The 27,512-nt window shown below is 43.0% G+C and overlaps 1 protein-coding gene and 1 long non-coding RNA gene across 4 annotated transcripts in view; both read left to right on the forward strand.

Moving 5' to 3' along the window:
- Positions 1-27,512, forward strand: part of Ces5a (carboxylesterase 5A) — a 306,059-nt gene that overhangs the window by 231,487 nt on the left and 47,060 nt on the right. The gene's annotated exons all lie outside the window — the stretch shown is intronic.
- Positions 2,981-22,518, forward strand: LOC134483695 (uncharacterized). The gene is made up of 2 exons (XR_010060579.1): positions 2,981-12,534; positions 13,050-22,518. It is a non-coding gene; the product is annotated as an uncharacterized LOC134483695 (long non-coding RNA).

The raw sequence follows: 27,512 nt of genomic DNA on the forward strand, positions 1-27,512 counted from the left end.
CACTTTATGCAGGAGGCATGTGCTGGTAGACAGACCTGCTGTTTGCTCCCCATTCTGAGGATTCTGAGGAGGGGGCTGGAAGAAGAGGGTACTCTTAGCATCACATCTGCACAACATGTCTGCCAGCAGGCTTGTCAGCCAAGCACCTACTTCCTCAGAGAGGTGGAGGAACCACTTTCTCAGGAGAGCGAGAGAGGAACACGTCCTGTTGTCTTGGCATACTTTGGTGGTTCTAAGGTATTCCTTTCTCTGTTCCTGTCGAGTACCTGATTTGACCCATTGTAGTTGAAGCCCAGGGGATCTCCGCTTCTCTTTGTGATTAATCTACCAGGCCCAGTTTCCTAACTTTCCACACTCCTTAGCTGAGTGTCTTCAACCTGACAACAGCCTTGGCATTTCTATTCAGCATAGACTTCCATGGATTTCCTGGTCAGGTGAAGGGAATGAGTTGCACCTGCACTGGAGAAAGCACTTAGAGTCCTCGGGGACCACTTTTAACAGACTTTATCATTTTTTTCCCCTTTTCTCTCTTCTTCTTTTTCTCTGTCTTAAGCAAAAATTCTGAGTTTTCTGTTGAGTGTCGTGGCAGGTATGAGTCATGATTATGCGAGCCTGGACACCCATGTAAGCACCATATGGAAGATGGGGGACGAGGGTCCTTTAAGGAGCCAGTGCAACGTAGAGCCTTGACGACTCAGTGTGTGGTCTGTGATTTAACAGCATTAAAATCATGTAGGAACTTGTTAGACACCTCAGGCCTTTTCTCAGATGGCAGAATGAAAGTATGTATTGCCTCATTTTAGAACAGAGATCGGGGGATGATTTGGCGCGCATTCAGATCTAAGGAGCACCACAGTTTGAGTGAAGTGTGAATGTGGCCCCCAAAGATCAGTGCTCTGGAAGCTTGGCCCCTAGTGTGGGGTTAAGGTGGTGGAACCCTTAAGATTGAACCCAATGAAAGGTGAGGAGGTTATAGGGGTGCTGCCCTGGGAAGAGATTAATGTAGTTATTTCAGGAAGAATCCTAATTGTTCCCTCAAGAATAGTTCTATTTAAAAAAAAAGAACAATTCTGACCCCCGGATCTGTTTGGCTCCCCGTGTCATTATGTGACTGTTTTATACACATTCTGTCCATTGTGCTGCATTTATCAATCACCATTAAATACTGAATCAATGGGGCTTCTGTATCTTAGACATTCAGCCTCCAAACTATAGGATACCAACCCCCCTTCTAATTATAAAGTACCCAGCCTCAGAGATTTATTCTTTTTGTTATAGTGATAGAAAATACAAGAATCATTTCCGTGGAACGCCAGAACAAATCCCTTTAGCTCCCTGAGCCTTTGGGACTGGGTATTTTTGTGATTAATTGAAGCGGGATCAGGGATCAAATCAGGACATTGATTACTTATTGGTGTAAGGACGGTGGATAAATTTATTTTAAAATATCTTCGAGCCTCAGTTTTTTCTTGTGGAGATTGTAGGTAGTAATGGTAGATAATTGCCTGTGATTTAAGAGGAGTTCATGGCATTTTACTGGTGGAAAGTGCTTGGCACACTGTCAGGCTTAGGCAGAGAGAGCTCAGAATATGCCAGAGATGTTCTCCCCCTGCAGCTCTTCAATGATTGCACTATCTTCAACCCACCTGATGACTTTTGATAGATGAGACAACAGATGGAGATACATTTTGGGAACATGTAAATTGATGAAAATGGAGTGTTTCTCTAAATTTTGAGAGAAGATCATTCATAAAAGTGATTTCATGTGTGTGGTTCAGTTGTTGGCTGGCTTTGGCATGAGCTTTAGACCAGGGTAAGGGGGTAAGGGTAGGTCACCTTCAAAGGAGTGCACAGAGCTCTGAGCTGTAAGGTAGAGTTGGGGAATGGCCATGTACCTCCCAGGAGAGACTGAATCATGGCATTTAGGCAGGGACCCTGGCAGGCAGGGAGATAAAACTAACCACAATGACACTCCTGTCATGTCAGGAGCCCTTTGCCCCATAGTTTCCTAGTCTGCATCTGTATTAAGAAATGACTCAGGGGCTAGAGACATAGCTCAGTGGGTATAGCTTACCACTCAAGCTTGAGGACCTGAATTCTGATCCTTAACTTCAGTCTTAGTTAGGGTTTTATTACTGTGAAGGGACACATGATCAAGGCAACTTTTATAAAAGAAAGCACTTAATTGGGGGCTGGCTTACAGGTTTATACTTGATCTTAGCCAAAAGGCCGAGAAGCGATGGCTTGCAGTTTTAAAGGTTCAGTTTATTATCATCATGGCAGGAAGCATGGTAGCATGCAGGTAGACAAGGTGCTGGAGAGGAGCCCTCAAAGCCAACCTCCAGAGTGACTCACTTCCTCCAACAAGGCCACACCCACTCCAATAAGGCCACACCTCCTAATAGTGCCACTCCCTATGGGCCAAGCATTCAAGCACATAAATCTATGGGATCATACCTATTCTAAAAACCATGGCCTTCATATAAAAAGCCAGGTGCGGTGGCTCAGACCTGTAATCTTAGCTTAGCACTGGGGATGTGGAAAGAGGGAGATCCCCGGGGCTTGCTGGCCAGTCAGTCTAGCCAATTGATGAGCTCCAGGTTCAGTGTGAGAGACACTGTCCTAAAAATTAGGGTAGAGAAGCAATTGAGGAAAAACATTGGGTGCTGTTACATTGTAAACTACATATATTCACAGAGAGAAAGAGAGGGAGGGAGGGAGGGAGGGAGAGAGAGAGAGAGAGAGAGAGAGAGAGAGAGAGAGAGAGAGAGAGAGACAGGAAAGGGAGAGGGGGAGAGGGAAGGAGGAAGGGGGGGAAAGGGAGGAGAGAGAGAAAGGGAGAGGGAGAGGGAGAGGGAGAGGGAGAGGGAGAGGGAGAGGGAGAGGGAGAGGGAGAGGGAGAGGGAGAGGGAGAGGGAGAGGGAGAGGAGTTCCTTGATGTATTATTGTATAGAGCTCAGAAGAATTCCAGCTTGGAGGCTTGACCTAAGCTAGTCTTAGTGTGGGGAAGTACAAGGTGTTCTTATAAGGAGCCAGTATACGTCCAGCAGGAAAAGCCCGTGTCCCGGGAACAACTCAGCCTCTGTTGAGAAACACTATCAAGACGGAGGCTGGTGGTGTAGCTCTGGCCTTCTAGGATTGGCTCTGGGTGTGATTGAAAGTTAGGTCTCAGCATGTTGGAGATTGTCAGGTAAGAGTAGGTGGGAAGGGCCCTTAGAGCACAGCCGAGGCTCTAGAATGAGAACTGCCATGAAGGACTGAAGGAGGCACGTGGGTCCTCTGCTCTGCCCTTGATGCTACTCTGGGACTCACCTCATTGGCAAGACTGAGCCAGCTGTTTGAGAGTTTTGAAGAGGAGCACAAGTTTACAGAGTCCCATTTAGTCTCTATTGTAGGGTCTTTAGAGGACTGGCTTGAGGTTTAATAATAAAGACACAGAGACATCTATTAGCTTGTTTGCCTGGGCAGTCTCTCAGCTAGCCTCTAACTTAACCAGACTTCACCACTGAACCTCTCAGTTTGGCTATCATGGCCTTACCTCCCTGCTCCTTCTGGTCTCCCTGCTATCTGCTGGTCCTCCTCCTGCTCCAGTTGCCAAGGATTTTTTATTATGCAAAAAGCCACACTCCTTACTCCAATTGACATTGGATGACCTTCCTCTCACAGCTTGCCTTTCTTTTTGGGCGGGTGAGGAAGCACAAGCATTTGCATGTCCTGCTAGTCTGGTACCGCTGGTCTAGCAATTAACCATCGAGAACACAGGGACAGCAGCATTTTCTCCTATGTTTGGGTCATCTCAACATCTCCCCCTATTAGTTCAAGAAATTGTTTTCTCTCTAACATTAGTAAACTACATATAACAATTAAATATGAGAACAATCATCTGGGCAAGAATTATATTCATCATATTCGGTCCATTTAGATTTGGCACCTCTGGGAAAGCACTTCACTATCTTCTAGAAGGTTTGTGTCAAATGAGCAAGGGAAAGAGATCTGAAACATATATATCTTAAATCCTCTTCTCACTATCTTTTAAGCTTTTATGTCCTCCAACCTTAAAACACCTTCTCAGACCCTACAACAGTCTCTTAGACCCTACAACTTAAGCTCTTGTATCTTTTCGGAGTCTGGCAATGAGGTAGACCGTAAGACAGACATGTAGCTCTAAGAGAGTGAGGCCTGAGGCCTGACCTTCCCACATGAGGATAACTGAGAAAGCAGCTTGAGTCTTGGTTGTTAGTGATAAGCTTATAAAAGTATAACTGTCTAGTCTTCAACCTCATCAGAGACCTGAGAAGGATAAATTTTACCTGAGCAAGCAGGAAATGCAGAACAAGTAGCCTCCGTATCTATAAAAATGACAGAGACCTGAAATGGTCACCCAAAGTTCCTCAGTGGGGCATCCGCCTTTGACTGCCAGGCCCAGAAGATCTGACAGGGTGTGTGTGTGTGTGTGTGTGTGTGTGTGTGTGTGTGTGTGTGTGTCTCTGTGTGTATGTGTGTGTGTCTCTGTGTGTGTCTGTGTATGTGTATGTGTGTGTATGTGTGTATGTATATGTGTGTGTGTGTGTATGTGTGTGTGTGTGTGTGTATGTATATGTGTGTGTGTGTGTGTGTATGTGTGTGTGTGTGTGTATGTATATGTGTGTGTGTGTGTATGTGTGTGTGTGTGTATGTATATGTGTGTGTGTGTGTGTGTGTGTGTGTGTCTCTGTGTGTATGTATATGTGTGTGTGTGTGTGTATGTGTATGTGTGTGTATGTGTGTATGTATATGTGTGTGTGTGTGTGTGTATGTGTGTGTGTCTCTGTGTGTGTCTGTGTATGTGTATGTGTGTGTATGTGTGTATGTATATGTGTGTGTGTGTGTGTGTGTATGTGTGTGTGTGTGTGTGTATGTGTGTGTGTGTGTGTGTGTAGCAGGAACTTGAGTGGACTGTCCTACCTACTTTAGGCAAGGTAGGGTAAGCGACTGCCCAGTGTCCTGCTTGTTCACAGTTTGGACAGTGTGCTGTTAGCAGTCAAGGAAAAGGGCAGTTTATAGCTCAATGTCCAGCTTTACTACATGTAAAGCATGCTCCAGGGGAGGGTTCTTCTGTGCCCATCATCTTCTTTGGAGGAGATTAGGGATGCTTCCAGGAGCTGATGTGTGTCTCTGTCAGAAAAGCCTCCTTTATTGAAACACCTTAAATGCCATATTCTGTAGATCCCTGAAGTATTTGAGGACCACTGTATGTCTAATATATATCTAAATAGATAAATTTGTCTGTTTCTAGTGACTTAGCTTTTTTCGTTTAAACATTGCAAACATATTCAGGAGGCTAAGAAGGTTTGTTCCTACCATGACTACCTAGCATGACTACAAGTATTGTTCTGAATGCATTAAAAGATTTTATTATTTATAGGTGACTGACTACTAATTTGTATTTCTTAATTATCCTTAACAGTTTACAATAGTAACTTTCATAACACTAGGGTTTTACACTATATTTTTAAGTGAAATACATTCGAGTTATGTGCACATATACCTTAAACAAAAATCGAGTCATATCTGCAGTATGTTGAGGTAAATATAACCTTAAATTTCTACCATCATACAAAAATCCATATCAACCTAAAATATTTGAGACTCATTGCTTTCTTAGTCTAAAGGACAGACAATAATCCACCCTTCTTTTCCCTCTCATTCCCCTCCCCAGTTTCACCCCCTAACACTAGATAGGAGAGAAAGAAAGATGGAGGGGAGGGAGAGAAAGAGACCCCTTTCCTTTGTTTCTTTCCTGACCATAGCTATTAACAACCCCAATCAACCCCCTTAGATGTCAACAATCATCCATAATCCACCAGATGACCGATATCCACCTACTCCACCTCTTGGGAATGAGGCTGTTGTGTCCTTTAGATGGCTTCCTGCAGTCTGGGGGGCAAGTGCAGGCAGGCCCAGGAGGAGCAGGTCTTGGCCTTGACTCAAGCCTTATTGCTCTGTTCTCTTCATCCAGACATAGTGATGATACCAGGCCAACTGAGAACACAGGGATACACTTTTTCATAGCCAGTGGATACAGTATTTGTGGGTCATCTTTAATCAACCCGAGGTCCGACATGAAGACAGTACTGAAGTGAGGCTGAACAACACCCAAGTCCAAGTTCAGCAGAAGGAGGTTTTGCAATATGGCGACTAGAATGACTAGACAGCAGGCAAACCCGGGGTTCCCATTCCTCTTTCTCTCTAGTTGCTTGCTGTCAATAAGGTTCTGGATGATCTTCTCAGCCTTTCAGATCACTTCCTCACTAAAAGCACAGCCTTTAGTGTGAGGCTAAATTAGTTAGTTGCAAGCAGTACAAAGCTCAGGGTGCAGGGTGTAGACAGAGTAAGAAGCCAGGCAAGGCAGCTAATTATTGCTTCCAGAATCTGGTGGAGTAGGGGGTGTCTTAGTTGGGGTTCTATTGCTGTGAAGAGACACTATGACCATGGCAACTCTTATAAAGGAAAATACTTTACTCAGACTGGCTTATAGTTTCAGAGGTTTAGTCCATTATCATCATGGAGGGAAGTGTGGTGGTGCGCAGGCAGGCAGGATACTAGAGGAAGTGCTGAGAGTTCTACATCTGGATTGGCAGGCAGCAGGAAGAAGCTGCCACACTGGGTGTGGCTTGAGCTTGTAAGAAATCCTGCCCGCCATGGCCCACATTCTCTAACAAAGTCACACCTACTCCAACAAAGCCACACTGCCTAATCATGCCATTCCCTAGGGAACCTATGGGGACCATTTTTTTTTTTTTTGTTGTTGTTGTTCAAAACACCACAAGGGATTAGAAGACAAAGGGGTTGGGGAATTCAGAAAAGTCTTCTCAAGAAGGAGAAATTGCAGGTACAGGAAAAGAGACAGATCCACAATGCTTAGGGAAAGAGTTCACTGTGGTTGAAATGGTAGCAGATCCAGTCACCAAGGTCAGGCTATGAGGAAGCTTTTGGACAGGGTGAGGACAGAGACACTTTGCCTCTGGGCAACTCCTATCTTACTGGGACTGTGCATGTCTCTGGGCTGTAGGCTTTGGGTGACTGTTGCTGGCAGGCTGCCTGTTGCCATGAGGTGGACACTGAGGAGGGGAGACTGAAAGCAAGTGGGGTGATCAGGTCTCTCTGTGTCTGTTGGGCCATGTATCTCCCTGTGATGACAGTTCGAGGCTGATAACTGCCATGCCTTCCTACCTTCCCAGTCTTTAGGAGTTCCCACCTATGTGAGAACCATGCAGGAGTCTTACTCAGATCCACCACAGGCCTCTAGGAGGAGTCTAGGAGCTAGTCTAGCTAGTTTTAGCTAGTCCAGATTGAGAGGACAATTATCACAGTTCTGAAACATTACTTCCCAAGGTAAACTCAAGGAGGAGGAAGAAGATGAGGTGCATGTTTCACCCGAGATGCCTGTTTAAGATGACACCCTGTGATCCTGAGTCCTGCCACTCATTTCCTAGGAGATCCTTTCCTCTCAAGTGTGGGCTTGGTGAGGGGACTTAGTCTAAGAAACATAAATCAGCAGCCGTGATGGAATGTCACTTTTAAGACCAGGTTATAAAAGGATTGAATTGTGGCTTCCGTCCTCATGAGTCTTCCTACTGTATTAGTTTCATGCTCTGAGGCCAGCCAGCTCTCCATTTGTTAGCTGATTCTTTATGGGCCCACCTAACAAGATATTGAGGTAGACCCGTGGCCTGTGGTGGATCTGAGTAAGAATCTGAAATCTATAGTCCAAAGACCACTTAGGACCTGAAACCTGCCAATTGCCACGTAGGCTAGTTTGGAAGCGAAATTTCCCTCTGTCTACATTCAGATGAGATCATAGCTCAAAGCAACAGCTTGTCTCAGAAAACAACTTGAGCTCAAGGGCCCCCAGAGGGAGCCATCCAAATTCCAGACTCACGGAAATTGTGATACATCAAACAAGTATTGTTATAAACTATTATCTATCAGAAGACATTTTCTGTAACAGATTAGTATTTGTAGTGGTCTCTGTGACCACCCAGGATAGCAAAGTGACATTCTAGAGGAGGCAAGAAGACAGTTTGGTTTGTTACAACTAAGTGGCTGGCATTATTTTAACTTGGTGATAACTCAGTTCTGTGTGCACAACAAGGCACAAAATAAGCTAAATAAAGATTGTATACAATGACATCAAAACTCTTTGTAGGAATAAGTGGCCTTCCATAACGGTGGGTTCTGGAGCTTGACTACACACGACACCTTCCACAATGATGAATTCTATAGATCGAGAAAAACAAACTTACAATAAGGGTCTGAGGGAGAATCTGGTGTGGTCTTGTCCACAGACAATGTATAACCCAGCCTTTTGGGCAGAGCACAGGCTATTCTGTCCTTTCTGTGAGCATAATGACCTCTGTGCCTCCTATAATTGGGCATTGAGGTCTGCCATACAAAGGAAAAAGCGGGCAATGTGGAGAGTTAGTGCTGGGGCAAGTCTGATGGCAGAGTGCTCAAGTGGAAGGCTTTCGAGTCCTGTTTGGGTTAGTTGATGGAGACCGTTTCACTGTAATGGGTTAGTCGATGGAGACACTTTCTTGGTGTGGCCTGACTTTAAAAAAAAAAATCCACCTTTTAGCCATTCAACCAAGACTCCTCCCAGGTAGTAGTTATCTACAGAGGGAGAGGATTCATGGCTGCACAAGCACGTATTTTGTTTAACTTTTTAGTAAAATGTTAACAGTCAGTCCTGGCGTACTATAGGAGCACCTGGAAAGTCTTTCTGGCAGAGTGAATGGAGGCTCCCAGGAGATCTCAATGCAGAATGGCCAGCTGCCTGAGGAGAAGGTTATTTTGAGTTCATTTCCTAATCCCACCCTCTCCTGACCTTTTCCTGTTCTTCCTACTCTTTCCTTCCCTGACCTGCCTCCTCTCTGGCTTCTCTCTTCCTCAACTTCTCTCCATTCTCCTTAGAGGCCTTTCTCTTACCAACTCTAGTCCTCCCTTCCCCTCTCCCCTTCTCCCCTCCACTCTCTCCTCATGTCCTGCTCTTTTCTCCCTCTCTCCTTCCTCTCTCTTCCTCCTTCCCTGGCTTATGATGAAAGGCCTCTTCAGCCTCCATACTGATGAATTATGCAAACCGTTCCAGCGGGTGTGCCTGGCATCCAATTAAGTCCTTGGCTAGGTTGATAACACAGACAGATTAAAATGTAATTCATTGGGCTTGACATTTAGGCCCCAGTATGAGTGGCAGGGAAGAGAAACAACACCCTCGGGTACTTTGTTTGCATTTTGAGAGGGGGGCTCTGGGTTACCTGTGCTTGCTTAGCTAATGCTGGCTTAGAGTAGTGAGTTTTCCCACTGTGTTTGTGGTAGGTCAAGGGACTGCGGGAAGGCCCATGATGGGCTTTCAGCTGAAGCAGACTTGCTTTTTTTTCTTGTTCCCTCTAGACTTTTAATTTGGAAATAATTTGAGAATTACACAAGAGTAGCAATCATAGCACAGCGAGTCCCCATCTCCTTCCCTGAGCTTTTGCTGATGCTCACGTCTTATGTAACCACGGAACAGCGATCAAAGCAAAGAAATTAACATGGGCACAATCCCATTAACTAAGCTACTGATGTGTTTTGGATTTCACCCAGTTTCTCACTAAGATCTTTTTTTTTTTTTTCTCCTGCTCTAGGATCCAGGCCAGGACCTTACATTCCACAGCGGCCTTTTGTGATCTTGATTCCCTAGGGAGAACAGTTCCTCCTCAATCCTCAAGCCAGTGGCTCTCATACATCATAATTGTACCAGCGATTTTGCTTAAAGGGCACATCCTTCAGTAGACATCCCAATTGGGAAGTCTTTGCTACAGGCTTGGCATCTTTATCCTTAACAAGCAGCCCACAGAGAGATGGCGACCCTGCCCTGCCCCCAAGCACAGTTGTCTAGTCTCAGGGCTCTCAGTTTCTTTGCCAATTCCCTTGTCACCAGCGCCATGTGGCGTTCCTCGTCTTTTGGCTTAGCCTTAGGATAAAGCTGTGTTCTCACCGTGCATCATCACCCCTGGCAAGATCTAGAGGGCAGGGGCTCAGATTGCATGCATTTCCCCCTTTCCACTACTGAGATGACTAATAGTTGGCCTGAGCAAAATCCCCATGCAAGTCCTACTTGGAGAGGCCGGCAACTGGGACCTCTGTGTCTGGACAGAAATCTCCATGTTGCCCTTTAATCCATAGAATAACCCTGCAAGGAAATAAGGGTTCTTTTCATTTTATAGAGCAGTCCTAGGAAAGACAATATAAGAAGTGTGATTAAATTTGGACTTTAGTATAGGAACATATTTATGTTTTAATATTTTTATTAACACTGAAAGGTCAAATGTAGCTGAACCTCCTATTTTTATCTTTAGTCTCAACTAAGTAATGACCTGTGACTTAGAGACTGTAGATAAACTCAGACTTGGATGTGATGGTAATGGCTATAGCAAGAGGAACCCTTGTGCTTGTCTGTCCAATGTCTGTCTTAACTGGGAGGCCACAAGTAACAGGATGTGAGGACCATCTGTTTTTGTCCCTCACCGTTTCTCCAGAGTATGGTACAATAGGGCAGTGGGGACTTAATAAATATTTGCTGCATAAATAAATGGTCATATGCATGAGTGCTTATACAAGTGAACATATAAATGAATGGCTATGGGCATGAATATATATATACACATATATATATGCATATATATACACATGTATATGTATGTATATATATGTGAGTGTATAATCACATGCATGTATGTAATGTATGATGGCTACAGGCACTATACACATACACCACAAGGATGTACAAATGAATGGCAACAGACATGAGTGTATAAGTGAGTAACCACATGTATATGTATTATGTTAGTATATATATATATATATATATATATATATATATATATGAGCTATCAATAGGTGACTGCAGATGTGAGTGTACAAGTGAGTGCATAAAAGAGGGCTCCATGCACAAATATGTAGACGAGTAGTTAATAATAAATGCTACACACATGCTCAGAAGGACTTGCTCCTGCACTGATGGTGGTTAGACAGGTAAGCTGACTAGGAGTTGGAGGTCTGACCTGTCTCCAGAGACTGTATACCCCGTGAGCATGGGCTATGAACCAGTTCCTCATCTTCGTGCTTAGCACCTCTGCTTTCTCAGCTGTGAAATGCTGTCTCCTCTGTAGCTAAGCTTCTCTGGTCTATGACCTTGCTTCCTTAACCCCACCCTCTTGAATGGGTTAAAAATGAGGATAAAAGAGGCTCACTGCTGGCTCCTAGATATTTCTTCCCACTTTGCTATTTCTTCTCTCCTTTCTTCTGCTCATCTCTCCTATCCCATGACAATGTTTTGAGCACCCCTTTTGCGCTTGGCCTTTCAGTTTTGTTTATTTCTTTTTGTTTGCTGCTGTTGTTGTTTTCCTTGAATGCCCCCTTCCACATTGTCAGATGGATCCGAAGCCTGGAGGGGCTGGCATAATGTGGTTCCTTGCAGACCAGGGAAGACATCGGGAGCGACTGGAATCTTTTAAAATAGACCTGTTGTCGTTGTCGTCGCTGGAATGTATTTTTAGCCCTGTGAGAGATTGGCATACTCTCTCTACCACCATCTGCCAAAGGCAGTTGCTAGGCAACTGACACTGACGACAGCAAGGGGAGGATCTGGGGACTCTAGTGGCTCAGTCCTTCTGCACTGTCTAGTTCTTACATGACAACAGTCTGGCCCAAGAGAATAAACACTCCTAACCTGGGAGAGTACAATTCAACTCAGTTCAAGGTTCCTGAGCTGAGTCCAGAGGGGACTGCCCAGGCAACAAGGACAGTGGCAACCAAGGTCTCTTTGTTGCCCAGGCAACAAGAATAGTGGGAACTGATGTCTTTTTGGTAGGCAGAGATTTTATTTAGAAAGGTCAGGTGCTGTCGCACTCACTGAGCCAATATAGCACAGCCTCAGCTCTCACAGCACTGTAGGGATGGGCCTGAGCTGGACATGGTCTATTGGCAAATGGTCAGTCTAGAGCAGGAGCCCTGGAATGAAGCAGGAGGCAGATGGCTGGGGTTCCTGGGCTCTCACCCAATTTGGTTTATTTTTCTCTGTGTGAGTTGTCTGCCTTTCTCTGGACTCTAGTTGTCTCCTATCCAAAGTTAGGGTGTTGAACCAGGTAGAACACATCCATATAAAAGAAGGCAAAACAATCACAGAGCAAGGATCCATTAACAAGGCTTGGCATCAGATCTTCACTCTACCTCTTATGGCTTGTTTGTGAGTTCAGGGAAGCCTCAAAGACACAGTCTCTTCTGTGAAAGACAGACTTGTTCTTATTATTCTTTGAGAATTCAGAAAATAGTACTTTGATTTAGGTGTATATTGCAGCACAGAAAATAGGTAGATATCAATAAATTTCAAAGCAGAGAAGGTAAATCTTCTATAATCACCTATCCTCTTTCTTATTAACAGACTTAAATCTGGGAATGACTCCAGCCTTCCGTGTAACAAAATTTTCACCAAAGACTGCTGAAGAAATGAGAAGGGTACCCCTGCTATTTTATGCATTTTTAGGAAAACTGCTTTTCTTAGAGTTCCTTATAAACCAGGGCACAGCTATGCCTGGAACACCCACTTATGAAGCAAAGTGGGAGGCAGTGCTAGGGATGTAGACGAGACGGCAGAGCAAGAAGATGGCAGGAACCTGGGATGTGCCGGGCTTAGTACAGATCCCTCCACTCATGGAGGAGGGAGTGAAGTATTGTGTGAGGGGCCTGCGCACTGGTGGGTGAACTGGGAAGGTGTGTTACCAAGTAGGTATCACAGAGGATGGGCAGAGGTGTGTTCTATAGGGAGTCTCTGAGAGTTGGGGAGCATCTGGCTCTAATTGCTGCCCAAGGGGTGGGGAACTGGGGCAATGCTACCCTGACACTCATGAATTCCTGCGAGCAGCTGTTCTCTGGCACCTCCAGGCTTCTATGCTGTGGGCAGAGTGAGTACCAGTAGCCCAAAGGCATTCCCCTATGAATCTCCCAGCGTATACAGTCCTTCCATTTTTTAGTATGGTGATACGGAGCTCAGAGAAAGAATCAGCTTGCTCAAATACTAGAAGACATAACAGAATCCATATTTCCTGACCTCACCCAGGTGAACAGTGCAGCCAACACAGAGGTAAGTGAGTCCACAGGGGTACATGATGCCTTTCACTCTTCTTGAGATAGCTGTAGCTGCTCTCTGCTCTATCCCAGTGCTCCTTCCAATCGCTCTGGTATCTGGTATCTCCACTCGTTGTTTGATTTGGCTTAGTTTCCAGGCACAGGTTGGTGTGATGATGGGAAGAGGGTTGAACTGCCTCTATAATCACTGTCCTGTTTCATGGGGAGAGCCTGGAGGGAAGATGCTTGACATCACTGCCTTCAGCTTTGCCTGCTTCCCCCAGTAGCTTTAGACATGTTGGAAAGTGTGAGGGCACTTCAGATAGGCTCCCAAGTTGCCTGCCATCCTCAGCATGGGATGGAAATAGAGGGCAGTGTTCTCATTGGTGAGAGGACAGGGTAGCTTTAGAATAAACTCGGGCAAATGAAAACTGTCCTTTCGATTTGGTTAGAATCCAAACACCTCTCCACTTCCTCTCCTAGGAAGACCTTGGATCAATGCTTGACCTTCTCCACGTGCTGTGGGAGAAACTAGAATGGTACAGGTCTACTCACTTGCCAGCCTGTGCCAGAACAATAGCTATACTTGACACAGCCACCCTTTGTTTGGCTTCCAGCAGAGCATGCTGGTGGCTCTGCCTCTAAGCCCTCCTCAGGCTGCTCTCAGTGCTAAGATCTGCCCGAGCTGATCCACCCAATGAGTAGTTTATAGTAACACCCTGATTAAATCAAAGCCTGATCTAGGCAGCTTTCCTCAGCTCTTACAGCGCAGTCCAATCATGCTGACTCTCCCATCCCATTGCTGGTTTTCTTTCGTGTGCCTGTGGCTTCTTTTAAAAGGTAGAAATCCCTGTTTCTTCTTATTTTTATCCCCTTTAATATAGACAGTAGAGTTAAAGGAACTGCATTTCAACCCCAAGTTTTCTTCTCCCTCCAGAGTTGTGTTGGAACAGACAAGCATTATGTGAAGGCTTCTTTCAGCCCCCACTTGCCTTCACTGCTGACCATCGTAGGAGATGCCATGTAGGAGAATCCAGACACTGTGTACAGCTGCATCTCAGCATGGCCCATTTTGGCTGGAATTCAAAGAGTAATTATAGCCAAATGAGTATTATTACAACCCACGTCAATCAGCAGCCTTCTCCTCGAATGCTCTCATAAGGAAACAGGGACACTCTCTGAAAGATGCTGTCTGGGTAAAGCCCATGTGTCTTTCTGGGGACCAGGATGTGTGTGCTTATCCGGAGGGAAAGAGTGCCTATTACCTGTTGCCAAGTCTGAAGAGGATAGCCTGTGTGATCTGAGACTGTTGGTCCCTGGAGTTAGACAGATCCAAATTCAAATTCCACATGCTACTTCCTCCCTCTGTGAACTTACACATGGGCTTAACGTCTCTACATCTCCATGTTCTGATGGGTGATTTGTGGCTTCAGGGATTCAGAGAGACAGCGTGTTTAAAGAGCCAAAAGAGTTCTAGGGTGATTTGTTAACAGAACTTCCTTTCCTCCTCATTCAGTAATTAATCATCAGCTCTTTGTCCTCTGTTGGGGGGCGTGGCTGTGTGATTGTGAAGGCTTTGCATCAGCAGCTGGATGCTAAGACACATTTGTCTGCATTTTAGGCCTCCTTTGGAACACAAAGCAATGGGTGCAGGGAGAGTTTCCTGGAGAAACGAGTGTGGGGAAGTCATACTGAACATCACATTGGCAACTCTTCTGTAGGGGGATGGGATGCCCTGGGGAACAGGGTAGGAACAATGGGAATTGGAAGACTCCCATAACTGTGGAGTTCCACCAACTTTAGAACAGTACTTTGGGAAATCTCATGGGTGTGAAGGAAAGACTTTGTCTCAGTAGAAGTTTGGTGGAGAAGAGCTCTTTGCCTAGGCCCCTGGTGGCCTGGTTAGAAAGAACATTGTTATGGTTTCAATCTCCAATGCCCACCATACACTCTTGTTTTGAACATTTGGTTCCCAGCCAGTGGAACTGATTTGGGAGGGTATGGGTCTAGCTGGTAGGCATAGGTTTTCATGAGAGGGTTCCTAGCTCCTGACTCTCTTTCCACTTCCTGATCTGCATGATGTGAATAGCTCCCCATACACACTCTTACAATTGCCACCCTACAGCCGTGGTCTGAACCACCATACCAAGCCTCCTCTGTCATAGCGAAACTCCTTGAGACCATGAACCCAGAGAATTCTTTTCCCCTTTGAATTGTTTCTGCCAGCTATTTTGGCCATGCTAACTCAAAAGCAACAAATAAAAATGCTTCTAAAAGTGGGTCTACAAGCAGCCAGGCAACCTTGTTCGTAAGCATGGGGCTTGGGCATGGGGCTTGAGTCAATCTTGTAAATTTGCTCCCTTCAATTTACTAAAACAAAGATTTGCACCTGATAGGGACCATAATTTGAGGTGTCTGGAATTTCTTTGAGAATGTGTTAGGGACCTGGGTGAGGTTTAGAGACCCTAGGTCCTTCTGCTAGGTCACAACCATTTCCCAATAGCCTTGCCTTCCCCCCAACCTTTGATGTATGGTGGAGTATTTAAGATCTAAACTATAGCATCAGGATTTAGAGAAAAAAGCCTAGTGATCCCATCTCTCAATCTCCTCCATGTCTTCTATGGACAGGTCCTTAAGATGTCAGTTCTGAGGGGGAGGAAAGTAGTAGACAGTAGCGTCACCATGCCATTTCATCCTACCCAAGGAAGGGGGATAGCCATCTTTAGGACTTGCCCAATGCCACATCAAGTATCGGTAAGGACATCCCTATTGCCAATCCATGCCTTCTGACCATATCCTCCCCCAAGCACAGCCACTTTTCAGGAGCAGATGCTCACGTTTTTCAGAACCTGCCCTGGCTGGTTAGGTGGCGAGGTGTTCTGCTTCATTATAAGTAGAACATGAAGCATCGGGCATCTTTAGTAGCTTTTGGCAGGCAAAGGATCAGAGCCGTGCTCAGCATCCAAATGTAGAGTCAAAAGGCTCAGAATCAAAGGCAAGGCATTTTGTTTGAAGTCAACTCTCAGGTCATTATACAGCACTTCTGTCATTTAGAGGAACAGCGATGAGGAATTTTGGCTGCAGCTGGCTGTCTTGTACTGTCAGACAGTCCCGGAACATCCAGAACCTTATTGTTGGCTTCAAAATTAAAATAAAAGCCATTGATATGGAAGAACTAAAGAGGAACAGCTCCAGTGGGGTCAATGTACTGTTTTCAGATATTTTGGGTTGGCCTGTATCCCATAATGAGCGTGAGAGGTGCTGGAATTTGCCATGGAAACAACCTGAGGGATGCTGGGAGGATTTAGAACTTGGTAGGGGATTCTAGCTATAGCTGGTACCCAGTGCACAGGGAAGATGAGTGATGCTTACATCGCTAAGAAGTCGGAGGAGCCAGATCCCAGCGGCAGGTGCATCTTACCAATGATGAGGAAGCTGTTCTCCAAACTGTAAGGCTGGGCAGCTTGGTGTATTTTGGATACGTGCAATTAATTTTAGCTTCCCATTGAAACCAAGTGAGGAGCTTAAGAGATTTCCCTGTCAGTAAAGTGGGGCTTGAGTTTGAATCCTTAATATCCACATCAAAGCCAGGGGGTACTCCTATGACCTCAGTGCAGGAGGGACAGGCAAGATAGGGAAATCCTTGGAACTTGGTGGTTAGCCTAGCCGACCAACACATGTGTGAGCCCGAGCTTGTGCAAAATAAACTTCTAACAGTATTCTTGACAGTATTGTGCTCTTGGATCCAGATGTTGGTACCGGTGTCAGCACAAAGTATGGAGGTTGAGTATACACTGGTAGGTGAGCAGCTGCACAGCTCCTCCTTGCTTTTGGCTGAAGGAGGATGAGCTTGTATTTCCTGCCTCAGCCTAACCCCACTAGTTTGATTGCTCCATTTCTCCTGGGTGGTGGCCAAGTTCTGGGACATTGCCCTGGGCTTTGGGCTCAAGCCCCTGGAAGCAACTGTAGCATCACATAGTAATTTTTCCTGGACTTGAGTTCTCCTCTTCTTGGCCAGGCTCCTTCCCAGATTTTATTATGGGATGGCACTGAGCTGTTTCTTCCAGACAGTGAGGCTCCTTGTCTATCTGGGGCAGAGCTATAATTAATTTCCTATTAAATATCTCAGCTGCCTTTTCTCTCCGTTAACATTCGTGAGAGGGTCTGAATCTCCCTTAATTCCCTGCAGCTGCTCTCATTCTGCATGGCTTCTTGGGGATATGATTCTTTTGTTTCCTTGTTTTTCTTTTTAAGCAAATGTTTTGTTTTTGAGTTCTGGATAGGTGTCATCTGGAGTCTTTAGGGAGAAATATCCCCCTCTGAAACTTCTGGACAGGGCATTAGAGCTGCTGGTTGGGAAGAGGTCATTGCTTGTGATTGGTCAATGAGATTATCACCAAGGAAGGCTTAGTAGGGCAAGGAGGAGAGCATTTGAATCTGTATCCACATTCTCTGCTGTGTGATCTTGGGAAATTCCTTACCTTTTTGGGCCAAATTATTACCATCTGTAAGGATGGGGTTGAGTTTAATTAAAGGTTTACAGTTAAAAACAAAAGCAAATCCATCAGAACCCTCATTAAAATCAAGGTAAATTAAGTGTGATTGCTAATTTCATTGGTTAAAATGGTTAGTATCATACATTTAGCTCAATGTTTCTCAGCCTTTTTGATCTATGGACCTTTGGATCCAGATGGTTATAGGAGGCTGTCCTATGCACTCACAGTGACTGAGAAAGGCCTGAGAAATATTCAGATGTTGACAGAGACCCCACAGTGGGCAACTGTTGCCTCTGCAGAGAATTACAAGTTTAAGCTGATTGACCTATTAAAAGATGAGGGTCCAGGGAATAATGAAAGGTAATTATTGGTCCACTCTCCATGGCCTTCTGGTGAACCAGGGTTGCAGGAAACAGTTTAAACATCAGTACATTCAGAGTTTCAATAGTTCTCAGCTTAAAACTTCCCCCATGGACCCAGGATCCTATGTGTTTTTGTCAGCTCTCTGCTGCTGCTTTCAAAAAGTCACCCTAAGGACAAAAGACTTGACTCATGTTCCAAAGGTTTCAGTCCATGGTTACTTGGCTCTGTTTTTCTGTTTCTGGACCTGTGACCATGCAGGACATAACAATCATGGTAAAGCAAGGAGGCTAGAAGGGAGGGAGAGGAGAGGACAGAGGATAGGAGGGAGAGAGATGGGGGTATTCCTCAGAGAATTACTCCATTCAACTAGGTCCTATGCCTTGAATGTCCATTACTTCTCAATAGTCCATCAATTTATGAATGTACTACATTGATGAAGTCAGAGTCACCATGATTCAATAAATGTCTAAGACCCCCGCCTATGAATATTGCAACATTGGAGGGAAAGCCTTCAATACACAAGCCTTTAGTGATAATCGCATGTAAATCATAACATCTCCCTTTAGATATGGACTGAAACACACTCTCTTGTTTACGTGTCCCTGAAATCTCTGGGTTTTAAAGTTTAAGATGTCAAGTGGAATAGCCAGCATCCTCAAGACTGTGATTAAAACCTGTGTGGGGTTGGGAACTTCCTACTAAAGAAGCCTGAAGCCATGGATCCAATAGTCACTAGTAGAGTGAAGCCTAAATACAGTTTATCTGGGTTTCTGCTCTAGATTGGATCTGGGATGCTGCTTCAAGGCTTGGCTTCTTCCAACCCGTGGGAGGTGGAACCTTTAAGAAGTGGGGAATAGTAGGATATCTTTAAACCACTGGAGGTGTGTCCTCCGAGGAGACTGTTTCTGCATTTTCATAACCATGCCCAGGTCTGCAGAGAAGGACTTATTGTAGAATATGAGGGAGATTAAAGCCAGAGGCATCTGGAAGAGTCCAGAGCAAGGAGAGAGAGAAATAGATTTACTATGGTCACCAATCTGAACTGGGCCATGAGACAAGAGAGGCAGCATGGAAAGGTCAGCAAAAGAGGAAGAGAAGAGAGAAGGGGAAGAGGACGTGTGGATCAAGGAGGAAGCTGAGGACTGAGAGAACAGAGGGAAGAGAGGGCAGAAAAAGAGATAACCAAGAGAGTGCATGGTCAAAACAGAAGCCCCTGTGCTGAAGAGGTTTAGGGTAGGGGCTCGGGTATGCCAGCCAGGATGACTCTGGAACAGGTATTTGCTGAGAAGGCCTATAGGCAGCATGTCCTTGGGTAGGCTAACAGCCACCTCAGTTGGCCATTTGTTCTGAGGTTATTTGGGACCTGATAGTCTCTTTTCTTCTTCTTTTGCCTCTGTGGCTGCTATATGACAGGCATCTGACTAGCCTTACCCTATGCTCTCACTATGATGCAGGCCAGGAAACAGCCATGAGATGCTGAAAAATGTCCAAAACTGCAACTCAACATAAACTCCCCCTCTTCCTAAGCCAATTATCTCAGATAGATTGTTATAGTAATATAAAGTCAACTAACACGTTTACCCCTGTTAAACTGCCTTTTTTTCCATGTGCCCAAACATGTCCAAATCTCAATCATTTTTATCACATCCTGTCTTCTGTTAAAGTTACCAGCACTTGCATGAACCTCCTGGCCCAAATCTAAGTTCTATGGGTAATCTTTATGTCTCAGTTTCTCTGTATGCTTCCCCCCTCCATCTAGTTTTCACATGAGCCATTTAGTGAAGTTAATAGGCAGAGTATATCAATCCTTTCCAAGAATGAACAGGTTAACAATGTATTGGTATATGATAATATATCTCCTTCTATTCCTTCCACCCACTGGCCATTTTTCATTCAGCTAGCCATTTTCTTGTATTTATCAATTCAAGAAGAATGGGTTCAGCATAATAATGAGAATCAGTTGTAGAACTATGAGGTCTCAAAACCTTAGACTCTAGTAGAGTAGAGAAGTCTTATATTTTCAAGAGTAAGTTTGTGATTGAAATCAAGTGGTAGTGACAGGGAATTCAACTCCATGGTGTGGTGTCATGTACTTGTAAAAACTGTGTTGAGTTGGAGAAGAATAGGGCTCTGCTTGTGGTGTTCCTCATTGTGTGGATCAGGATTCCCACGCACTCCTATGCTAAGCCTGTGGTGAACAACTATTATCTTTGACAGATTCCCATTTGACTGGTTCTTTCCTGGTAGAAATCAGAGAGGATTCACCTGGACTGATGAAAGAGCTTATATCATTGGCTGACAGTGTTTTCAGGGCTAAATCTTGAGCTAGGGTTTTGGCCGATAGATGAGTATAATGGGCTAACCAATCATGAGTCAGTGTTGGGAAAATGTCCAGACAAGCATATATTGAGTATGAGCTGGAACACCCATCATCTGTGCTTGACAGTGAATGAATGAGGACATGGTCCTGACTTCCACCACTCTGGGTATATGACCGAGGAGTTGACTATTTTCATCCATACTAATAACTTGTCATCAGAACCAGTTAGTAATGGGCCCCATCCTATTAACTTATTCTTCTTTGGGTTACTGAAATATAATTCACTTTAAGGAGCAGAGAAGGGGCTCAAGGGGTATCTTCACATTTCTGTAGGTATGTGACCACCAGATCACGACACAAAACATAGAAGCTCAAGCGATCTCCTGTGTTCTTCTCCCTCTTCAATACTCACCACCATGAGGCCACTGTTTGCCTCTATTGTATAATAGAGTTTCTACTGAAGAAGCTTTAAAAGTTTATGAAGTATAATTTATTATTCTTTTCTGGGTGTTATATTTTGTATTCTCCTTTAGAAATCTCTGCCTGTTATAGTACCAAAAAAAAAATACGTTCTCCTGAGTTCACATTTAAGTCTACAACTTATCTTTAACTAATTTGTGTGTGTGATGAGTTATGGTGAAGGTTCCTTTATAGTAAGTGAGCCTTGCCATTGGGTAGCATAGGTCTCCAAATATTTTTCAATATGCCTTGGTTTTTCCATGTAAGATTAGAATTACCATTTCAATTTCCAATAAAGTGAAATGAAATAAGCCACCTGGACTTTCATGTGGATTCAATTTACTCAGTCTAGTCTGAGAAAATTGATATCTGTGATGATTAATCTTCATCATTCACTTGCCTGGATTTAGAGTTATTTAGAAGATTGGAGAAGCACGCTTCTGGAAATGTCTATGAGGGTGTTTATAGACAAGTTTAACTGAGGGGAAGACCAATCCTAAATGCAGGTGGCTATAGTCCTAGATGAAATAAAAGGGGGGAAAGGGCCACTTCCACCAGTGCATTGGCATTTCTCCTGTCTGCTTCATGGCCTGATATGATGTGAGTTTCTGTGCTCTACTGTGATTTACCCTCCATAGCACATGGAAACCTCTAAACTGGGAGCCCAAGTAATCATTCTGTCCTCAGCTTGTTTCTGTGATACATTTTTGTCAGATTAAAACACAAGCATCTTACTGATATTGAGTCTTTGAACCCATGAACACATTTTAACACTGAACACATGGTTACTTGAGATCTCCTTTAGTTTCTCTTAGCAGTACTATGTAATTTTAGGATACAAATCATTCAAATCTTCCATTTAATGTATTGAGTATTGGATATTTTGATTCAGTCATACTTTGCATTTTGAAATATTTAGCTTCTTTGTTCATAAAGAATAGAAAATTGATTTTCATATTGAAAGAACATTCCCATAAATTGAATAAGGATTGTTTTTCATCTATGGTAATAAGTAGTCAGTAGAACTAGTTGTAAGTTTGTTCAACTGACCCGTGATGGCTTGTTGTAGTAAATATACCATTTTAAATCATGAAATTACTGTTAACACTTTTCTTCTAAAAATCAACCAACCAAGGATAAACTCACTTCAGTAAACACACCTCTGAGTATCAGCAAATCAATACTAGGGAAACCTGAGCAAGCACACTTCTAAGAAGAACTCAGCCCATTTATTCTATCTAAAAATCCATCACATCCTGAACCTTGTACAATTTTCCTTGTGATATTTTCCATTGATTCTTGGATAATTTACAAATGTGTTAACTTTCAAGGTGTAGAAATTTTATTATGTTTAGTTGCTGATTTCTATATTGTGAGAGGATATAATCTGCAAATTTTTAATATTTTGTTATTTATTAAAGCTTGCTTTAGGAAAATTTCAGAAGGTGGCTGAGGACATACAGGTGTGGTATGTTAAAATTCCCGGAGAACAAAGTTGGGAAAGTTGGATAACAGATGTCAGTTGATGTGGGTGATAGCTGAAAATCTCCAGTTCAAAAGAAAGGAAAACAAAGGACATTGGCAAACAGATCATGGATAAGTCAAGATCTGCCTTGAAAGGATTGGAGGTTCTAGGAACTTCTTCCCAGTGAGAGGTACTGAACAGGAGAGAGAGAGAGAGAGAGAGAGAGAGAGAGAGAGAGAGAGAGAGAGAGAGAGAGAGAGATTAAGAAAAATCAGCAGTGTATTCTCAATAAAAGACATTTTAAATAAAAAATAAATAAAAAGAAGCAAAAGAAGGGAGTTTGCAACAGAGGGAGACAGAACACCAGGAAGGACTTTATTTTGTCATCCAACTGTAGCAGTGGAAAGATGCCATTAATAGAGACCTGTGCTGAGTGACCCTGTGTTTGGTGACCCTCAGCTATCAGACCCTATATTTCACAAACCTCCAGCAAATCAAATGCCACAGGATTATACCCTGAGACAGTCTAGTAGAATACCTTGAGACTGTGAAGAACAAAATTTGCATGCAATATTCAACAACATAGAAACCTAATTGAATCTAAAGACTATGGAAAACATAGACACAAGGTTCAGGCAGTACACCTAATCTTAGTTGAGAAGAACCACTGAAGGACAAAGTCAGCACTTGGAACCAGACTCCAGAAGTCTCATACACCCACGTTTGTGATCTGACCTCACAAAGGACTGCTGAAAGGTGAGAATAGTATTCATAACACTACTCTTTAAGAATGTCATAGAAGCATGGCTAGTATCTGTGTCCTGACTTGGTAAAGGACTGCTCAGGTGTATGGCAGATGCCGAACCCATATCATACAGTATATAGTATAGAGTACTAATAAATTAATGCTCATAGTACTATCAGTGTTTTTTTCTTCATGAAATGATTGACATTTATATAGTTACTGTATTAAAGGTAGTGGGCCTACCCTTTAATGATGATTGTTTGTAGATAATATTTTGCTTTCAAGCCTGATGGCCCTAATTCTCATGTAGAAGAAATCAACAACTCATCCCTACAACAACTTGAATACTGCAGACGCCTCCACTGAAAAAAAATTAAAAGGTATCAAAAAAGTAAACCAATGATTTAATCCAAGATGCAAAGTCCTGATGCAAAATAAAAGAAACATAAAAAACCAAGACAGCATGATACTTCCAAAACTTAAACCTGTAGTAATGTCCTCTAGTGAGAATGCGTTAGATGAACTCCCAGACAAAGAGTTCAAATGAACAATAACAGGTATGTTTAAGAAAATAAAGCAGGGCACAAATAAACTTCTTAATTAATCCCAAAAGAGTTCAGACAAACAACTGAATGAAATAATGATGTCAATATTAAAGTGGATGAGAGATACTGAAAAAAAACAAACAAAATGAAATAAGTCAAATAAAAAAAGCTCTGCAGAAAATCTCAGCAATACAGTGTATCAGGGGAAGGGCAGAAAATCAGGGCTTGAACATGGTGGTGGATATGGAACATTCAGACCATGACAAAGATAATAAGAAATATGAACAGAACATTTGAGATCACAGGGACCCTATAGAAAGACCAAATCTATGAACAGATGAAGGATGATTTAAATCTTAAAGATACAGAAACATTCAATGAAATCATATCAAGAAATTGCCAAAATCTAGGGGGAAAGAATTATTCATCTAGGTATAGAAGGTGTTAACATTAACCAGACAAAACCAGAAAAGCATCTTCCCATGGCACATTGAGATGGTTTAGTGGGTAAAGGTTTGTGCTTGTAAATTCTGATGACCTAAATTTGATTCCTCAACCCACATTGTGCAAGGAGAGAAACAACTTCCACAAGCTGTCCTCTGACATAGACAGTTGTGTGTGCACCTGTGCATAAATAAACCTTTCTATGCCAGTATTCATTTATTTGTTGCCTCCAAGAAGTGCACCTCACCACCAAAGATGTATACAAATAGAGATGCAGAGATGATCCAATATATGCAATAAACAAGTATAATATATCACATAAAGAGACTTGTCTTAGTCAGGGTTTCTATATCTGCACAAAACATCATGACCAAGAAGCAAGTTTGGGAAGAAAGGGTTTTATTCAGCTTACATTTCCACATTGCTGTTCATCACCAGAGGAAGTCAGGACTGGAACTCAAGCAGGGCAGGAAGCAGGAGGTGATGAAGAGGCCATGGAGGGATGTTACTTACTGGCTTGCTTCCCCTGGCTTGCTCAGCTTGCTCTCTTATAGAACCCAAGACTACCAGTCCAGGGACAGCACCACCCACGATGGGCTGGGCCCTCCCCCTTTGATCACTATTTGAGAAAATGCTTTACAGCTGGATCTCATGGAAGCATTTTCTCAAGGGAAGTTCCTTTCTCTGTGATAATTCCAACTTGTGTCAAGTTGACACACAAAACCAGTCAGTACAAGACCTGAGGACACAAATAACATGATCATCTCAATGAATGAAGAAAGACATTTGACAAAATCCAACCAACGTCTTTTTATGATAACTTATCATGATGCAGTTTAGGGCCTTGGAAAAACAAGAACAAACAAATCAAGAATCAGTAGACAGAAAGAAATTATTAAAATTATAGCAGAAATTAATAAAATGGAAACAAAAATAAGAACCAAGGAAACCAAGAGTTGGTTGTCTGAGAAGATAAGCAAAACGAACAAACTCTTAGCTAAACTAACCAAGAGAGTGAGAAAACCTAAATATTAGAAAATGGAGACAGAAAAGGAGAAATTTCTACAGATACCAAAAAAAAATTAAGAAAATCATTACTAGAAAGGTCATCCAGAGACTGTCCTACCTGGATACAGACACCGAATCCAGACACTTTTGCAGATGCCAAGAAGTGCTTGCTGACAGGAGCCTGATACAGCTATTTTCTGTGAGGCTTTGCCAGAGACTGACAAATACCGAGGTGGATGCTTGCAGACAACCATTGGACTGAGCATGGGGACCCTGATGAAGGAGTTAGGGAAAGGACTGAAGGAGTTTGCAACCCCATAGGAAGAACAATAATATCAACTAACAAGACCACCCCTCCCCCACAGAGCTTCCAGGGACTAAGCCACAAACCAAAGAGGGACCCTTGGCTCTAGCCACATATGTAGCAGAGGATGGCATTGTCTGGCATCAATAGGAGGAGAAGCCCTTGGTCCTATGAAGGTTCCATTTCCCCATTGTAGAGGAATGCCAGGGGGAGGAGGGATGGGCAAGGAGGTTCTGAAGGGGAAACCAGGAAATGGGATAACATTTGAAATGTAAATACATAAAATGTCCAATTTACAAAAAAGAAAATCATTAGTACATATTAAAAAGTGCATTCCACTAATTTGGAAAAGCTAACAGAAACATTGATTTCTAGACGTATATGACCTACCGAAATAAAATCAAAATGAGATAAACAGCTTCAATGTATCTATAACAAACAATAACATTAAAGTAATAATTTTAAAATCCTCTGATTAAAAAATAGTCCAGACTCAGATATATTCACTGCAGAACTCTACCAGCCATTTCAGGAAGAGCTAATGCCGAAGTTTCTCCCACTGCTCCATGTAGTAGACAAGGTAGGGACACCACCAATAATCATGATGTTATTATGATATGAAAACCAGATAAAGACATAAAAGAAAACCACAGGCTAAACTTGTGATGAATATAGTTGCAAAAATTCTCACAAAATGCTTTCAATCTAAATTTAAGTCCACATCAAAAAAATCATTCACCATGTTCCAGCTGGTTTCATTCCAGACATTTAGGGGTGGCTTAATATGTGCAAATCAATAAATGCTAACACTTCACAGAAATGGATTTCAGGACAGGAATTGCAAGATTACCTCAATGGATGCAGAAAAACCTTTGCTGAAATCCAGCCAACATTTCTTTATGATAGAAGCCCCAAAGAAAAGACATCTCAGTGGTTTAAAAAAACGTTTGCTGCACAAAGCACAAAGACTTGAGTTCAGATCTCTAGACTCCTTGTAAAATGAAGGCAACCACACATGTACCAACCTTGCTGGCTAGTGTTTATAGTTAGGGAAACTGCTATGTGGTATGCTGGGGTATGAAAGACATTAGTGGTCTTGTACAAGACCGTGCGTGCTGTAATGATGACTTGCCATGGAATTTGCACAATGGTGGCATTACTGCTGTAGCATAACCAACGGTTTTCTTATTGGATATGCAGCCTAATCCACGGAAGGCAATCCGTTCTCAGTACTATAGAACTGGTGAAAGCCTATGACTGTGGAGGTCATAGGTCTTAGAGCGAAATGTACTATCGTTATTTCGTAAATGGTCATACTGTCAAGCTGCCTTTTAAATATTTATATTCATAGACATGAGCTGTATTTAATTAGATTAAATCAATTAATTCTATTCAAGTCTTTATCTTTAGTGGTTTCTTTTGCCTATTTGATCATCTGGATGGTTTTGTTAAAACTTTGTGACTGTTTTCTATCTTTCCTTAAGGCCAGTGTTTGCTTCATAATATAGAGGCTGTGCTGTTAGGATTGCTATACAGTGCTAGTCATATCTATGGGTGTTCATGTACAGATTTAGACAAGCATGGACAGGTAATATATATTTTAATTGCATAGACTTCTCTTGTCATTGTCTACTAAAAAAATAAAGTAACACAACTACTTAGTAGATTTTATTGTAGTGAGAATTATATACCACCTAGAGATGACTTAAATAGAAGAGTGTAAAGCCAGGCCATGGTGATGCATGCCTTTAATTCCAGTACTTGGGAGGCAAAGGCAGATGGATCTCTGAGTTCAAGGTCAGCCTGTTCTACACTGTGAGTTGCAGGATAGCCAGAGCTCTATAGAGAAACCTTGTCTTGAAAAACCAAACTAAACCAAACCAACCAACCAACCAACCAACCAACCAACCAACCAACCAACAAAACAACTAACTAACCAACCAACCAACTAATCAACAAACCAACCAACTAGCCAACAAACCAACCAACCAACCAACCAACCAACCAACCAACCAACCAACCAACCAGCCCTGTTCCTGCTGTTTATAGGAATATATTGCACACAGCTTTTAGATCTAGTCAGTTTATACTATTTTTAAAAGCTTTGATTTCTATGAGTTGCTTATATTTAAAGGATCTATCTATTATCCAAAGCAGCACATTAGAAACTTTAATTATCATCATACAATTGTCCCTTCAAAACTTGTGAGTTCTGTTAGA

Source organism: Rattus norvegicus, chromosome 19, assembly GCF_036323735.1.
Source record: "Rattus norvegicus strain BN/NHsdMcwi chromosome 19, GRCr8, whole genome shotgun sequence".
Lineage (NCBI taxonomy): Eukaryota > Metazoa > Chordata > Mammalia > Rodentia > Muridae > Rattus > Rattus norvegicus.